General features: G+C 48.1%; 1 protein-coding gene across 1 annotated transcript in view; it reads right to left on the bottom strand.

Annotated features, from left to right (window-relative positions):
- Nucleotides 1-14,580, bottom strand: part of ZNF618 (zinc finger protein 618) — a 111,744-nt gene that overhangs the window by 87,167 nt on the left and 9,997 nt on the right. The gene's annotated exons all lie outside the window — the stretch shown is intronic.

Here is a 14,580-nt window from a genome sequence, read left to right as displayed (position 1 = left end):
AAAATAAACCACACTATTCCAACAAGAAAAATCCCTCACAGCATTTAGAAAAGGGCTAAGAAGTGAAACTAAACAAATCTTTACCACTGGATGGTTAACTATGGACCATAATCTTCTCGCCCAATTTTGTATGACTGGCTTTTATAATAGCACGAAATGGTGGTAATTTTACTTTGGAAAGGGGAAAAAAAAAAAAAAAAGACAAACCACATTGATCTAAAAGTAAGGAGGGGGAAGGCACACAGAGCTGGATGAATTTTTCCAAACTGAAAAAAGAGCAGTAATTACAGGGGGGAAATTTCTGGAGTTTAGTCTGGAACGAGTGGGCGCACTCTGTGCCACCAACCTCTGCTTCTCTGAGTCCCACAGTGACATTTTTAAGCCACCAGTTGGGCTACAGACATTTTCTCTCAAGGCAAACTGCATGGACCCAGACAACCTTCTGTTCTCTGTAGTTCACGGAGCTGAAATAAAGGAGGGCAGAGAGCGGCAGGGAGATTACGTTCAGCCAGAAGTGCAGCCATAGCAAGACTGCCCACTGCATGGATTCATGACACTTCTGCTGAACTATTCATAAATGGAGTATCACACTCAATTTCAAAAAGTGGAAGTGACCACAGATTGGCATGTAAAATTTTCTGATTTACACAGGCAAAATACCTACCCTGCTTACTTCTTAAAGCAAGAACTCTACAGAATGTTCAAAAAAAAAACCTAAAGGAAACGAGCCCCAAGTTCTGTGCAACCCAGCACTATGTAACCCAAAATGTTGTTCTTCTATTTTTCAAAAATATATGTATTAAAATCAATACATTTTTCCTTCAGCTCAACCCAAAAAGGAATTTTTCAATTTGTTGGTGCTTGAAGGAATCCAAAAATCTATTAATTGCACAGCTCTGCCACCAGCAAGGTTTTGTCAGAGCAGTGCTGGAAAACCACAGCTGTGACGTGAAGACGTACAAATGCTCTGACAAAACCCATCTCAGGACTGACCTTTGCAAAAAAAAAGCCATGAACCCACAACAACAGAACCGTGGTCCTCTGCATGAAAAAGAAACAGGCCAAGAGCTGCTGCCCCCTTCAGATATGTCCCCAGAAATTCCCCAACTGCTGCAGCCTCCCACAGCCACCAACTGCAGAAGATGCTGGGCTGGGAAAAGCTCACATACCCCAGCTTTGGCAACTTCCCCCAGAAAGGGATCCCACCTGCACTGCGGCAGTCCCACAGACAGCTACTTACCCTGGGCAGACAAGGAACATGGCACACTCAAAGTTCTGGGAGTGTCTTATGGCACATCATCTCCAAACAATCACCCTACTGAAGACACGGAAAATTTAAGTCCAAGAATTATTTTCTGCACGTAAGTTTCCAGGTGTGGGATTAAAAGTAAGAAAAGACGCGACAACTCGGAGCATCTGTGTGAAAGTCCAGTGAACACCAGGGGCTGTCTCTGCATCCCCAAACCACATCCAGACCTCGACTTTGATTCACTCTGCATCCACACTGTCCTGCATTCCAAGGACACGGTGTGCTCCTGAGTCCAGGAGAAGGCTGAGCGGAGAGAGATGGGGACAGAAGAGAAGCACATCCCCAAGCAAGAGCAAGAGAGCCTTGCAGAGAACCTTACAATCCTCCCAAAACACCAAACTGAGGCCATGACATACCTTCACTGCAGCCATTCCTTGCTTCATCACACTGGCAATTTCAGTGGGGCATCTCCAACCCTTCACAAATGCCACAGGTCCTCACTCACGGCTCCGGATCTCTAAGTGTGTGAGCAGGCACCCAAGCACAGGGCTACGGATGTTTGCTGAAGCTGCACCAGGTCACAGATCTGCTCTGGGCCTGCAGACGCTTGGCAGTGAGCTGCTGCATTGTATTCTCCATGAACAGGGAAGATCATCCTGCTCCTTTTCCAACTGTAGCCCCCAAAAACCTGTGCTAAAAAACATCATCTCACTACATCTTGTTCATGGCTTCCTTTTACTCCAACTCAACCAGTGATGGACTAGTTTGGCCCAATTAGGGATGAGGCGGAAAACATATTCCTACTCTGGAGTACCAGGCCACTTAGCAAAAAAAACAGAAACATCTTACTGAATAATGGCTACTTACCATTGAAATAAAGAAAATTAAACAATAAGCCACATTCTTTGCATTACCGGAAGCTGCAGTTCATCAAGCCATACCTCCAAGAGATGCTCACTGCACTTTTGTGGGCAGTGATGCACACAGCCTGCATTACCTGCAGGCAGGTCCTTCCGACCCTCACAACACCTCCTGCATTGACTGCTGAGCATGTGAGAAAGCATCCTGCGGGTGTCCCCAATGCTCTTAAGGAAGCAGTTGTGTAAATATTTCCCCATACAAGCTCCCTGCACCCAGAAAACAAGGTGTTCATAGGTGACAGCCAAAAGGAGCAGATACTCAAAGCAGCACAAGCTGGCATGCAGGTGACTCTGCCAAGCATTACAGCTGCTTCAGCATTACCTTACTCCTCATAGCTCTTTTTCTTAAGAAAAGTAAATATTTATTTTAATTCCACCTGAATGATCAAGAAAATGTGGAGAAGCTGGTCCTCCTCCCTAGAACAAGATCACTGCCCTTGCACACTGAGAGAGGACCCTCACTGGTCCCAGGACCCACAGCACCTGAACGACATCTCCACTTCCTCGCTGGAAGTAGAGTGGGTAAAGGAGAGTGAAAATGAAGGCGTATTTCTGTAAATGAGAGCAGCATCTGCAGTTCCTGTGTCCATACTGCACTACCAATGTTCCAGAGCCACCAGTTAACCCCAGAAAGGCGGCACCAACCAAGCATCTGGATTCCTCAACAAAATCTGAGATGCCAAAACGGCTTTCTGGCTGTAGGCTTGGAAGGTCCTCACACAGCTTTGTGCCTCGCAAACAGATTTGTGTGGATGTTGCATACTCTGTAGAAAACCACAAAGTTATTCTGCCTGCTACTACGAGGGCACTACGCAGCCGTTCCCCTCCAGATCTGCCTCTGCACAGGGAGCAAAGCAGCTCCACTAAATTGGCACGGATTCACTACAATAATTCTCCATCAATGTTATTTTGCAGCGCTCTATTTTCTGCTCACACATATGGCAAGGCGGCAGCTTGCGGACTCACTGTATTGGTCTCCTGTGACTAATTGCCTAGGTAATAAAAAATGAGAAAGCTCTCGTACCGCAGCTATGCAGCCACTGTACTCCAGCACGAAGTGGACACACTCAGAAGCCTCATGGGATCCCCCTAAATCTGCAGTCGGATGAGGGTTCAGAAAAAGGACACTCAGAAAGTGCAGTCCTGCACTGCCTGAAAGGCTCTTAACCACGACCTCCTGCCTTCCCTGGAGCCACTCGTGGGCAAACTCAGCACCTCACACAAATCATCACGACTATCAAAAATATCCTTACAACGGAGCTTTTATTTCCATATATTTGAGGCTGCTTTCCCCTTTTGTTTCTTCTCTAAAACCGGTTAAAATGAGCATTAAGGGATATAATTATGTTGTTAGCTTAATTGCCTACTTAAAGCAGAATCTACAGGGGTTTAACGCAAGATTTGGAAAGGGGGGGAGAAAGGAAATTGGGATATTAATGGATGCAATTTTAAAAATGAACCTCTTCTGGGGACTGGCGGGTTTGGGGCATGGGATAGAGTGTGTTGGTAGGGGAGCTGGCATCAGCCCACATCGGTTTCTACTGCAAGGTTTTGCTACAAATGCAATCGGTCGGCCCACTCCTTCCCCAGCAGTCTAATTTGGGAGGGTTTGACCTAATTAATCATTAACCACCACCAAAAAAAAAAAAGTATCCCTCCAGTTTGAAAACTTGATGCTATTATTGGCATGACACACTTAGGCTCAGGATAGGGGCTGCTATCTGGTACATGCACGACGTACAAGAAGCAGTCCAGCTGAGGTACCTCTTGCCACCACAGTCAGAAGAGCCCAAGCAGGGCAGGGGAGCATGAAGCAAGCCCTGAGCCCTTAGTCTGATAATTGCTGTTTAAAAAATGGCAGCAGTGTTAACATGTAAACGCAGAAGGATGCTTGCCCTACAAGCCAGCCCCTCCTCTCCCCCACACGCTCAAAGGCAGGCAGTCTTTTGTATTTGTTTAGAAACCCTTAAGTAAATCTGCAAAGCTTTCTGTGTTTACACCACCTCGTTTAACTGATTTTATGCCAGACCAAAAAAAGCACAGCATGAAGCCTGCCGATGAGCAGAAAGGAGTGCAATGCTTTTGGAGGTCCAGAGACCCAGCCATACATTTCATGGTCCCACCACATCCCTGGAGCATCTAAGTGTATCACACTGCTGCACAGAGCAGAGGGACCTCTCAGGATTAGGCAGAAACGGGATTTTCCATTCGTGGCCCTGAATAGCTTCTTCACCCATTCTCCCTTCCCAAGGAGAGCTCCTGCAGCCAATATTACATCTCTACTGTCTCAGAGACACTGTGCTTCTGCTGGGCTCCCGCAATAACTACAGCTTCTCCAACACCAGGGTTTGTCAGACCAAGAATCAACCTCAGTGCTTCCCCGTGCCGCAAGTGAAAATGTTCTTGAAAATCCAATAAAGACACGCACTATTCTACTCCTACAGAGATTGATCAAACCTTCCTCCATGGTGTTTGCTCAGAAACATGTAGTGAGCAGAACTGAGAGCCACTACCTTCAAGTTCAACCAGAAAGAGAAACAAAATGGTAATTGCCGAAGAGATGCTTCCCACCCAAAACGACGGCTGCAAGAGCCCTCCAACAGCCTGCGCCTCACCCAAGCTGTCTTCCTTAATAGCTTATTTAAACAAAATTACCAAATCTTTAAGAAAATGTGATCATTCTGCATTTGTTTCCATACAGCCTTTCATGGCCCCCACAAACAGATCGTGGCTGGAGTTCTGACAAGTGACTGCGTTGGATGCGGTTGCAGGAGGGACGGATGAATGACTGGACTCACCAAAAACCACAGAACTCCTGTCTTTCAGGGTCTCCTCAGGAGCAGTGGAAAGGTGCACTGTTACAGGTTTGTCATTACCAAGCACGAATCAAGGACTTCAGGAGTGAAGCCACCTTGGATCATTTGATAATAGAATAATTGCTTCCTATCCAGATATAAGTGGATTTCAAACAACTTGAACTTAACAAAACTGAACGGATTAATGAAGCACCAGAATTCAGACATTAGGCTGAAAAGAAAAATGAGAAAGAATTTAGAAATTAGCAGAAAGAAAGAGCATGAGAGAGAGGGAATAAAGGGACGCAACAACAGCTCACAAATGCCAGGATGGCAGAGGATGAGAAACCACAGCCACTGCAGCGCAGGATCAAGTGGCATCAGCAACGCACCAAAAATCTCCACCCCTACAACACCACGCTGTAAACCTCCACAGCCCTATTGCACTAAAACCACATCAAAAAGAACGACACAGTTGCAAAATCCAAAGTCAGAAGACACCAAAACTCTGGCTGAATGCACCCTGTGCTACGAGCTGCCAGCCTGGAGCTCCCACTGCAGGACCAACACATCAGTGCTCAAGTCTCTATCAGAAAATAATTAAAGGCAGAAAAAGAACATTTCTAGCAGCTGAATGAACACGGTAGGGACCACTGCTGGATCACCAGGTCATTGATTCAGCAATGTTAGTCCAGCTTGACTTTTTGAGTTTAAAATTGGAATTTTTAGGACAATAAAGAAATGTTTTGCTTCTTAAGTTTCCTTATTTCTCCTTCTCTCCCGTACTGTTGGTGCTTTTCTCCATCCCCAGGTGAGGGCAGGACACAGGAGGGATGCTTCTCCCACTCAGCCCCTCTGACTGCTGTTTTCTCTCTGCCAAGGGTTTGCAGCCTGAGTGCTTTCCGAGGTTAATAATTCAGCCACATCACGGTGTTTTTCCACAGTGTTACATCAAATACAAAAAGTTTTCCAAGTTTTCCACTGAGTGTTGAGTGTTTTCAGCCTCTTTCCATAGAGAAGCAGAGTGGATGGAGATGCTGCTAGCCCTTAACTGCAATGAGCAGCGATGAAGGACAGAAGGCCACAAATAAAACCCACAAGAAGCCCTAAATATCAGCACAAGAACTCCTAGAAATGCCCAGCTCTGGCACAGCGTGCTTTCCCTCCTCAGAGAGAGGTTTTTTTCAGTTCACTGTGGGCAAACCCATTTTCCTCTGAACCTCATTAATCAGAGTGGGCAGAAGCGGCTCTGCTGCAACTTCTCCGAACGCGTTCCCTCCCTCAGGCAGACACCTGGCTGAGAACATTGCAGCCCAAACACTCAAAGTTTGGCAGAGTTATAAACAGCTGAAAACAGGGGCTCATAAGGGTGAGGCAATCTGCACCGCTGGCTCCGCTGCCAGCTCCGCTGCGAGGCGGCCACTGAAGGAAGCAAAAGCCAAAATATAAAAATAATAGTAATTACAAAGAAAACAGTAATGAAGAAAAGAACCCCAAACACTGAATGAGTCATTGCTTGTCAGAGGAGAGGAGGAATTGGGATTTTTTTTGGTTTACTTGGGAGGGGGTGGTGCTGCAGAGATACTGAAGCTGTTTTGTTTTGCATTGTTTCACAGATACACCACAGGAAAAGTCTTGTTTTGCGATTAAGCGGAGCTATTAATGACGAGCAAAATGGCTGTCAGTCACGGCCTACACACCCTGGGCAATGAACGAAGCGTTGTTGACATCATTTACCGCAGCACACTGGGCTGCACCAGCGACAGCCAGCCCTGCTGCTGCTCAGTGCCTCGGCTCCGCACAGCCAGCTCACAGCCTCCACAGCGGGGCTGCCACTGCCACCAGGCCCACCGCCCTCACCGGGTCGATCGGTGCCACTTCGTCCAGCAATCACAGAACTACAGAATCACAGAACCTTTAAGGTTGGAAAAGAGCTCTAAGATCATGTCTGTCAGGGTCACATCCACCTCTGCTTGAACACCTTCAGGAATGATGACTCCACCACTCCTTGGGCAGCTTGTGCCAATGCCCAAACACCCTTCTGGAGAAGAAAATTTTCCTAATGTCCAGTCTGAACCTCCCCTGCCTCAGTGTGAGGGCATCATCTCGTCCTATCGCTGTTACCTGGGAGCAGAGGCTGACCCCGCCTCACACAGCCTCCTCTCAGCAGTAGCAGAGCACTGCCATCTCCCCTGAGCTCCCCTTCCCCACGCTGACCCATCCCAGCTCCCTCAGCCGCTCCCCATCACACCTGTGCTCCAGACCCCTCACAGCTCCATCCCATCTCTGGACACGCTGCAGGACCTCCGTGTCTGCAGTGCAGTGAGGGCCCAGCACCGAGCACAGCACTGAGCTGCGGCCCCACCACTGCCGTACAGAGGGACGATGCCCTCCTGCTCCTGCTGGCTGCACTGCAGCTGACACAAGGCAGGCTGCCGTGGGCCTTCTTGGCCACCTGGGCACACTGCTGCTCCCCTGCTGCCGGCTGTCAGCTCACACCCACAGAGCCTTTTCCTCCGTGCAGCTTGCCAGCCGCTCTGCCCCTGCACCTCGTGAGCCATGCTGGCTGAGCCTGATCCCCTGGTTGGTGACAGGGAAGAAGGTGATGGCAGGGATGGCAGGGAGGTGCCATCACAGGGTGGGGTGAACCACGGAGCACCCAAAGCACATTTGTGGGTCACATCGTTGCCTACGGCAGATGATAAGCAACAGAAAACAGCAGTGAGTTTGTCTGTTGTGGGCAACGCTTGCATGGTGCCAGGCTTCGCCCCGACCTGGTGCCACCTCCACCTGCTGTCACTGCCTGGCTATGGGCACCTCTGGGGCACCCAGTGGATAGGGCGCCGTGGGTGGATTTTGGCAGTGCCAGCACCCTTCTCATGCCCCAGTCCTGTAGTGTGCATGTCCCAGTCCTGCATGGGGCTGCTGTGACTAAAGTGCAGCACTTGGCTCTCAGTCTTGTTGAAGCTCATCCTGTTTGTTTCGGCCCATTGATCAGCCTGTCCAGACCTCTTTGCAGGCCCCTCAGGCAGATCAACACTTTTCCCCAGTGCGGTGCCACCAGCGAACTTACTGAAGATTACTCAATTCTCTCACCGAGATCATCAAGAAGGATGTTAAACAAGACAGGCCCCAGTACCAACCCTGGTGTCAATCAATCCAGCCAGGCCCACCGCTGCCACCCGGCCCATCAGCACTGCAGTCAGTGACGCAGTGACCCCAGTCACACACAGCTCAGCTGAGCAGCTCGCACGGTTTGCAGGGTTGGCAATGCAGCACAGAGGCACGGTGTGCAACAAGGGGCAGAAGGAGCATGGCTACTCAAAGGAGAGGCCTTTTCAGTTCCTGTTTAAGGTTTAGCAAAAACTACTGCAACAAGCCACTGTAGGTGTCGCTTCATCAGCGTAAGGCACCCAGGTTTCAGTGGATAGGCTGACACCAGATTTCCAAGAGCAAAGCTGTTTTGGGGACAACTGTGTGCTCCCCAATGGGGAGCAGAGAGGTTCCTCTCCCTGTTCCATCAGTTTTTACCATTCTGGAACATCTGTCAGTGCTCTTCACCCCAGCAGAACTCCGCACAGCCCTCACTGGCAGCTCACAAATGCCCACACCATGGATCGCACTGATATTAAAACTAGAGGATAATTAACTAAAGCCTTAACAGATAATTTCTTGACCTATGCAAGGAGAATCCCCCACAGCCACTAATTCTATAAAAAGGACTGTAGAGATGAAACCACAAGATTTTAAACATTATTATCTTAAATTTCTTCTCGGACTGGCACCAAAACCCTGAATTTCAAGGTCACCTTACAACAGTTTTTGAAACGTTGTGAAGGGAAACTGCATTTTTCCTTCTCTTAAACGTTCCTCTGGTGTGTCATGGGCTTGGTTCTCTTTTTATTCTTTGGTTTTAAAGGGGAACTCATCTCCCAAGTCTTCTTCCAAAGGCAGTAGTAGTTAAGCACACATGTACAGCAGTACAAATCAGCAGGGCCAAGCGACACAATTACTTTCCAGACTGGCAAATGTGCCTGCAATGGAGTAGCCCATCTGCTGAGAAAACAAGTGCAACAACTGCTCCAACTTTTTTTGAAGCAAAGGTGCAGCAACAAACCCACAAAATAGGTTTCGCTTCCAGCAGTCAGCGCCTCAGAGCCATTTTTATAATCCTTGTTTTTCTTAGATTATCCCAGTGTGGTTTTCTCCTGTTTCCTCGTTGAGCAACTATTTAACCAGCACAAAGTATGCAATCATTAAGCCGTGTGATGCAGAGCCAAATGGTCATCCAGAAATGACCAACAGCAGCAGCCACTCATTTCTGAAATAACTGGTTTGTTGGTAAATCGATAGAAGTCAAATCACCTTTGGTGAATTTCATTTAAGTCAGTGATGACACTGCATGGGCTCAGCTCCAGCCCTACAACACGCCGGGTCCCCACTGCACATCTCAACAGCACCCAGCGGGATCCTGCAGATGGGCATGGATTTAGGAGGAGGAGGTAACCATAGGTGTCTCTGTAGCAATGCCATTAAAAGAAGTAGAACAGACCTAGCCCAAGTTTCTCTCTCTTGCGGGAAGCAGACTGTGAATCCGTGAACTCCTCTTTAAATTAGATACTGCCAGTTGAGGCACACTCCCATTCTTCCTCCAGCCAAGTGCCCATGCATCAGTGCCCTGGGGAGCTGCCACCACCCGATGCTGAGGGGCAGCCCACCAAAGCAGGTAACATTTCCCCAGTCCCTTTCTCGTTCAAGCTCAGCATTAGCAAAGCCTGGCAGCCCTCTGCCCCTGTTCTGGCAGGGACACGGCTGATCCCAAACGCATGGAGCTCTGATCTCCCAACTTGTCCAGGCTCAGAGCTGGCCCCAGGCACTCCCAGCTGGCTGTGACCTGACGCCTGGCTTCCTGCCTGCACCAGCAATCATTAACCAGAGAGGTCAGCGGGCGCTGAGCACGAATCTGCCTGGCTGGAGAAAGTTACATGAAAGAACAGCAGGAGGAACCTGACTGCTTGGAGAGGTTCAGATGGAGTGAACAGTGCCTGTTACTGTGGAAAAGCCCAAATCAACATACGAAAAAACCCCAACTCCATAAACATGCTGTCTGCTTCCAGCATTAAAAGACGCAAGCCGAAGTTTTCCTTTCATTTGGTACTGATGTAGCCAACCATCATTCCTCCTGCACTGCCAGCTGTACCCGCACAGCACTGCTGGGCCAGATCCTGCTCCCAGGGAAGTGGTGCTCAGGAAAAGGGAGATGTGGCACTGAGGGAACACAGTTAGTGGGCATGGTAGGTCTTTTCCAGCATTGATGTTTCTGCGATTCCTTCTGAGGTTGGTGCATCCTCTGCATCAGAAAGCCATCCGTTTTTAACAAAAAAGTAATCATTAGGAACAAGGAGGAAGCCCTAGGCTTTGAGTAGCAGCACTGCTTCTCTCAGTTTATCCTTTCACAAGAGGGGTCCCTGCTCCAGGCTCCTTCAAAGGGGTAACGGGACATTTGTTCTCACATTTTGAAGTTTCCCAAGTGTGCTGAACCAGTTTTTCCTGTTTTCTCTCACATTAATGTTCACCAGTGAGCAGGCAGAGGAACACCCCACATCCTTCTGTTCCGCAGCGTGGTGACGCTGCCACAGCCACCTCTGGTCTGCAGGACAGCACGGGCAGCATGCAACCCATGCAGCAGCCAGGAGCCACAACCCAGCAGGTCTCAAGGTTTACACTAGAAGAAAAAAACCGTAATGGGAAGGACTTCTGTTCCCACACCACTAATTTCAGTGCAAAAATCCAACATTTCTGCAAAAAGAAAGGAAGGAATTATTGTTCCTATATTGGAATCACCCTCATTCTCCTGCAAACACCATCCCAGTGCCCCGGCTACCACCACAGCTCCTGGGGACAGAATCTATTTCATGGATCACAGAATCATAGAAGAGTTGGAAGGGACCTCTAATGACCATGAGGTCCTACTCCCTGCAGTGCACAGGGACACCCACAGCTCCAGCAGTGCTCAGAGCCCCAGCAGCCTGACCGTGGCTGTCTGCAGGGACGGGGCACCACCAGCTCTCTGTGCAACCTGTGCAGTGCCTCACTGCCCTTACTGCAAAAAACTTCTTCCTTACATCCGATCTGTATCTCCCCTCTTAGTCTGAAACCATCTGCCCTTGCGCTATCACAGCAGACCCCGCTAAAGAATCCATCCCCTTCTTTCTTCCCAGCACACCTGGCAATAATTTTAAGTAACACTCACAAACAGCAGGCACCTTCACTTGCAGCACCACAGCACGTCCCAGAGCGGTTACTGCGTCGCTCTGACCCGCCATAGGGCAGACAGGCCTCAGTTTTGAAATATTCTCCATACCGCTGTGTCCGCCAGCATGGAAATAAGTTTTGAAACACGGCACAAAGCACCACTGCTGTGAAATCACTGAATTTGTTGCCTTGTTTTCAGTGGAAGAAAGCCCAAAATGGAGGCTTTGCATTGCAATTTTTCAAATACAGAATTTTGGTTCTCAAGAGATCATTAATTTTTGTTAAAAAACAAAAACAAAACCACAACATTATTTTGTAACAAAAATACTGAATGTCCAAACTAAGGCAAAAGTTAAACACACCACTGCCAAACTTCTGCAAGGCCCAATCGCTATATTAAGAAAAGGGATCATAAAACAAACAAAACTCCAAACAATGTAACATCCACGATAACCCACATCCAACAGCAATACTTCTTTTGCTATGTGCAAATTTCTAATTATAACCGGCAAAAAAATCTGCACGAAATCCAATCAGAATGGCTCCCACCTCATCCCAAGAGACCAAATTTACCCAATCACAATTTTAAAAATTATTTCCATATGTTAAATATTTCTTGTAAACTATTAACTCACTTCTCTTTTTTTGTTGCAGCAAAATCCATCTGAAAAGCTTGAACTCAGCCTCGGCTGAGCACCAAATTATGGGACTTTTCCACATTTCAAGCCCAAAATAGATGTTTGCAAAGCAAAATGTAAGCCCAAGCCAAGTTGTACCCAGTCAAGTCTGCCCCCATCAGCTCGCACGTATTGGTCAATGTCTGAACGCCCAACAGGGACGAGAATGAACATGCAACCATTGGTTGGTGTCCACCCAACGGCACAGAGAGCACGTGAGATCCTTGTCAGGGAAAGCTGCCTTAATTAAGGTCCAATCGCTGCTTTGGCTGACAAAGATAAAGACACCGGTGATTCAGGTGGTTTCTGTCAGTCCTTCTCATGCTCCAGCTCCTCCTCCTCGTCCTTCAGCCTACACAAGCTCTGCTATCACAAACCCAAGCTGGGGCCAGCCTCCAAGCAGGGGACTGTGCCCTCCGGCAGCCAAACCAAGCGGGTACCCGAGAGGACAAGCAGCAACCCAAGATGGATTTTACGTATCATTTTATGTTGGGGCTTCTTCTATCTCAGTCCTAAAGGACCAAAATGGCCAAAACAAAACCAAGCAGCCACGCACGGCAGCGGATGCCTGCTTCCAACAGCACGGAAGCACTCAGTTGCCTCCGGTCCCATAAACCTACACCAATCCATAAGACTGTTTGCTTTGTCAATACGAAGGCACAGCATAAAGCCTTCAGGCACCAGTTAAATCTCAACATCATTGTATTTATAGTTATGAATAATAAGAGCTTTTCCACAGCACTATAGTAGTAAGTCATAATTCAACAAAAATTCAATTTTTACAGGATGATGAATTGTGATCACTGAGATTTTTATGCTCCTATGACTATTAAGAAGCCCGTGATATTCATTTTAGTAAAGTAAAAATTGAGCATGGCAAAGCATTGCTCACAACTCTGGGATGTGCAACACTGCCAGCATCTGCACAGATCTCCAACCGCACGGAGAGGACGTGCACACCATGGCCACCAGCCTGGAAACCACTGAGCACCCTCTGACTCATCCAAAACTGCTCTAAGACCAATTCCAAAGCCTTCTCCAGTCTTTCTCCCACCTACTCTCCAACCAGCCCTTCTCTTCAGCAACATCCCAAAGAGCACAACAGTGATTCCAGCACAGACAGCTCTCTGCTTGATACAGACCTACTCTCATCCGTTGGTCTTCCTTCAGAATCACAAGTTTTTCCCCTATTAGGATTTTGTGTTAGCTTATTCCAGGTTCCTGCAGTACTTCTTAAGTTCAAGCATTCCTTTCTGCTTCTGCAGACCCAAACTCCCATCCTTTTGTTCTGCTTCTCAGCCTGTGAGTCAATTATCTTGAAAACATCATCAGAATCTACCTCCTGAGACCCTGCCCCTCAGCACAAACCAATTGTTGGGATGAGTCGCAGCAACAGAACTGATGCCCTGACTGGCAGTGCCACAGTCAGCTGAAAGGGAAAGAGAGGAGAAGAAATCGTGACGTGAGCAATTACAGACCAGCCCATGCACAAGGATGCTTCTGCTTAATTTGATCAGTTGGTGGATGGCTTTTACCCTGAACTACAGGGGTTTCTCTCTTTAATAAAAACCTTTATACCCAATCTATATTAACCACGGAAGCTTCCAGCATCCAAATAAAGATGTTTTAAAATTCTGACACTCGTACCTTATCACCAGCTTCCAGCAGTAGGCTCCATATCTACAGCTCTGTGTGTCATTTTAAAGGGACTGATTCACCACCAAGCTTCTTTTGACCCCCAAATAAAGGCAGTAACACATCCCAGCCCTGTGCCTAAAAAAGAAATGCTTGTTCTCTGACCTCCACACAAACTGGCTTGTTCTTAGGCAGAGAACCCTGGAGCCAAGCTCATTGTTGCCTCAGGGCCCTACTTAAATCTAGGAATCAATCCCCTGGACTGACTCCTGGCCCTGGATTGATGGGGTTTCCTGAACAGGGTAGGATCCACTGCTTGTGGGATCCAGCATGCGAGCTCTCCCACAGCGTGTTGCAAACACAGCACAGCCACACCGCCCAACTCTTCCACCACTGGACTGTCAAGGTATTTTAGTAATTGTCCAACCACTAAAAACGTGTCACATAGCACACGCCTAAACCACCATTGGAAAAATACCTGAAATGTGTTAGTTAAGGAGCATGATGTCAAAAGAGGCAAAAAGCACAGCGCAGGTCCATCTACTCCCAGCATTACACATTCCAGCTCCTCAACCAACTTCCACCCACCTCGCTGCCACCTTCACAGCCCCCCCTCTCTATCACAGCCCCTTTTCCCAGAGCCTGGGGATGACAGCCCACACATCTCACTACCTCTAGCACTCCCCAGTGCCTGCTACCCCGCACTCACTCAAAAACTCCTACCCCTCTCCAAATCCCAACTGAAGCCTTCAGCTTTTCAAGTCTTCCAATTGTCTTCAAGGGTTTTTGGAAGAGCTCACTGAGCGGCTTAACGATGCTCCATAGCACACACAGCTCTCATCTAACAAATCTTCCTGTAGGCAGGCTGCTGGTCCAGCAATGGGGATGCTCTGCTTCAGTCGCACTGAAGACACATGACTCTGCCTGCATGGGTCAGCTGCTCAGGAACACTAATCACACTCTTTACCAAGAAAACAGTGTGAGTTCTGTCCAGAGACCCTACCGACTCCTAAATGCCAGTGCTAAGGTGCAAAAACTCATTAGGAAAG

The sequence above is a fragment of the Centrocercus urophasianus genome, unplaced genomic scaffold (genome assembly GCF_019232065.1).
Source record: "Centrocercus urophasianus isolate 14NV4802_14NV808 unplaced genomic scaffold, USGS_Curo_1.0 seq_55, whole genome shotgun sequence".
In the NCBI taxonomy this organism is placed as follows: domain Eukaryota; kingdom Metazoa; phylum Chordata; class Aves; order Galliformes; family Phasianidae; genus Centrocercus; species Centrocercus urophasianus.
The sequence above is the reverse complement of the archived record's forward strand: the minus strand, read 5'-3'. Positions and strand labels throughout refer to the sequence as shown.